Source organism: Bos indicus x Bos taurus, chromosome 15, assembly GCF_003369695.1.
Source record: "Bos indicus x Bos taurus breed Angus x Brahman F1 hybrid chromosome 15, Bos_hybrid_MaternalHap_v2.0, whole genome shotgun sequence".
Taxonomy (NCBI): Eukaryota; Metazoa; Chordata; class Mammalia; order Artiodactyla; family Bovidae; genus Bos; species Bos indicus x Bos taurus.
In genome coordinates, this window is record NC_040090.1 from 20,446,014 (window position 1) to 20,449,834 (window position 3,821).

Here is a 3,821-nt window from a genome sequence, read left to right on the forward strand (position 1 = left end):
TTACAAAAAGACTAACCATTATTTAGAAAGATACAAGAAGGTCAAGTTTTGTGGTCAAGTTGGATTGATTAGGGGAGGGGTCTTAATCTTCCATTTTTCCTTTCTCTTCTGGCATAGGGAGGGGGAACTATAATCCTGTTTTTGCTGGGGGAGAACTGATTTCACTCTCTTAGGTCAACATCAGAAATTAAATTACGACATCAGAAATGAGGGAGTTCCCTGATGGTCCAGTGGTTTGGACTTGGTACTTTCGTGGCCATAGCCCCCGGTCAAGGAACTAAGATCCTGCAGAAAAAAAGAGAAAAAAAAAAAAAAAAAACAATCAGAAATGAAGTGAGCCCCACTGTCATTTTCTCTGAGGCTTAGATCCTATCAACCATCCTTGGGTGCTATCTCTGTTGCTTGTCTTACGCTCCAGGGAAACAGCAATGGGGTCAGAAAAGCTGCATTTATACCTGCTTCTTTGGAAGCCACAGATGTCATTGAAAGACAGCGATGAGTCACATTCCTTCCAGTGAGCAGAGTTTCAGGAAGCCTACTTGATCATCAGTTTTGCAGGTAGAGGAAGTGGTCTGAGCTATGCATTAGATGATCTCTTGAGCTCTGTGACTATAGTTTAGCTGATAGGGGTCTGGAAGAAGCCAGGTTGAATAATTGGAGACCAAGAGGTCGGGGGGTTAGAGCCCACTTTAAGTATGGGCTGGAAAGACAGGGGTGTGGTCTGATCAAGTCGATCATTGAATGATATCTTTTATCTCCCTGAATAGGTTACAGGAAATTTAAACCTCATTCTGTAAATTAGAGCAGAAGATCTCCTGGAGAAGAGAATGGCAACCTACTCCAGTATCCTTGCCTGGAGAATTCCATGGACAGAGGAGCCTGGCAGGCTACAGCCCATGGGGTCTCAAAGAGTCAGACAAGACTGAGAAACTAACACTTGCACTTTTACTTTCATCAGAATAACCAATATAGAGAGCCAGAAAGCCAATGCCACTGCCGCCACCTCTTCAGTTCCAACAAAGCATGAGTTCTCCGGGGGCATGACCTGTGAAGCCTGCGCTAATGTGTCACTCATATCCTTAACGAGCTAGGAGGAGTTCAGTTTGACATTGACCTGTCCAACAAGACGCTTTGCATCACCTCTGAGCATAGTGTGGACACTCTGCTGGAGACCCTGGGGAAAACAGGAAAGGCTGTTTCCTACCTTGGTCCCAAGTAGAGGGGGCCTGGGTGTCCAACCTGCAGAATAGATCCTCTCCTGTCTTCCACACAGATCTAAGACCTGTCAGTCCTGCTCAGCCAATGGAGTTCTGCAGAGACCCTCACTTACCCTGCTCCTCTGGAGCTCTCCTGCAATAAAGTCCAGCTGCTTCTGCTGGGGAAGAAAAAAAAGTGTAGCCAATATGTACTAAATATGAATGTGCTGGGTCCTGTGCTATGGGCTTTTTATAGTTTATCTATAAACTATAGTATATCTGTAACTATATTTAATCCTCAAAATATTCTTACACTGTGGGTATTGATTATTATTATTTCCATTTTACAGGAAATTGAGGCTTAATGAAGTTAACTGCCCAAATCATGTAAACTAATATAAATTGACGCTAATACAAGTGGAGCTTCAAACCAGCTATATTTGACTGCTAAACCCAATAAGCTTGGTTAAAGTGCTACTGCCAGGTATCTCCACTAAAGTGAAAGTGAAGGGAAAGTGAAGTCGCTCTTTGGACCCCGTGGACTGTAGCCTGCTAGGCTCCTTCGTCCATGGGATTCTCCAGGCAAGAATACTGGAATGGGTTGCCATTTCCTTCTCCAGGGTATCTTCCCAACACAGGGATCGAAGCCAGGTCTCCCGAACTGCAGGCAGACTCTTTACTGTCTGAGCCACGAGGGGCTCCTATCTCCACTAAAGAGTGGCTATATTTTCTTTAATAGTAATATTTTGTTGGTACTTTAAGGCTGTAAACTCCCAAAGCATCATTCCTTCACCGCTGGTTTCAGCATCTCTATTAGTTTCCTATGAGAGCTGCAACATATTATCACAAACTGGGTGGCTTAAAGCCATAGGTATTTTTGTGTCACTATTCTGGAAGCCCCAAATCATGCTGTCTACAGGGCTGTGTGCTTCCCCTGGAGGCTCTCGGGGAGAATTCTTCCTTGCCTCTTTCAGCTTCTGGGGCATTCCTTAGGTTGGCTCCCTCATTCTAATTTCTGCCTCTGTCTTCACATTCTCTATGTCTGTCTTCTCCTCCGTCCTTTATAAGAACACTTATTTTTGGATTTAGGGCCCACCTGGTTAATCCAGCGTGATCTCATCTCAAGATCCTTAACTTAATAACATCACCAAAGACCCTTTTCCCAAATAAGGTCTCATTCACATGTTCTGTGGATTAGTAGAGGGACACATCTTTGGGAGAACCACCAATCAACTCACCATAGCATCCACTGGTGACTTTTTAAAAATGTAATCACACATGCACACACTTCTACAGTCATTTTTTTAAAGTGATATATTCAATTTTGTTGACCTTTATTTATTTAGCCACATGGCATGCATGCAGAACTTTCCCAACCAGGGATCGTTGCAGTAGTTAAGACGGCATGCTTTGAAAGCATGCCGTCTTAACTACTGGACCACCAGGGAAGTCCACCTGATGATTCTTGATTGAAGCAATTATTATTATGGTTACTGAATTGCGATTTTTCTAAATCCATCTTTTCTTTCATAATCATTAGTTATCATTCTTCTATAAAAAGGAACTTTTCCTTATCTCCTGTTTATCAACCCATCTATCTGTTTATCCATTTCAGTATAAATTCATGAATTATTTTTTACTCAGTGGATTTGAATTGTGCAGAATGAACTCAGCAGTTTCACGTTGTCCAAATGTTGTATATTCCAAAGAAAGGTTTGGCCCTCACCAGGCTCCAGGGGCTTCCCTGGTGGCTCAGCAATAAAGAATCGGTCTGCAATGCAAGAGATATAAGAGATGCAGGTTTGATCCATCCCTGAGTTGGGAAGATCCCCTGGAGGAGGACATTGCAACCCACTCCAGTATTCTTGCCTGGACAATCCCATGGACAATGGAGCCTGACAGGCTACAGTCCATAGGATCACGAAAAATGGAACACAACTGAAGCGACTTAGCATCCAGGTTCCAGAGCCATAACTTCTAAGCACTTGGAATGTCCTGCCTGTTAAGAGTGGTTTTATTTACCCGAGGTCTTGGACCACACCAGTGAGTAATGCTAACAGTGTGATTTATGGTGGGGGCTTTGGACCACACAGTATCAGCTTGACCTCTTGAAGGTTTAGGGAATTAAGATCAGTCACCAGGGAGTCAGCCACACCTATGTGAACAACCTCCCCGCAAAACCCAGGACATCAAGACTCAAGTGAGCTTCCCTAATTGGCAGTACTTCATGTGATGAATGTCTGCCAGGACCCCATTGGGAGAGCACAACTTCAAGCTCTACCTCATCTCCCTCGCTTATATCTGTTCTATGTGCCTTTTGCCATTGCTGATTTTAATCTATATCCTTTCACCTTAACTGACTGTAACCATCAGTGTAGCAACTTCACTGCCTTGTGAGTTCTTGCAGCAAATCATTGAATATAAGGATGATCTTGGGAGTCCTAGAACACAAAATTATAGTCCATTACCATATTCATCTATTTTGATGTTCAAATAGTCCCAAAACTGACCCAATACCCAAACATTTAATTACTTTAGTATACCTCCTCACAATAAGGAGCCACAAAAATCTGAAGCAGGGAGTAAATGACCAAAGTCACAGAAAACATTCCCTCGTCCTTCGTA

General features: G+C 43.2%; 1 pseudogene; it reads left to right on the forward strand.

Annotated features, from left to right (window-relative positions):
- The first annotated feature begins 428 nt into the window (after nt 1-428).
- Nucleotides 429-1,219, forward strand: LOC113904880 (annotated as a pseudogene).
- The last annotated feature ends 2,602 nt before the right edge of the window (nt 1,220-3,821 follow it).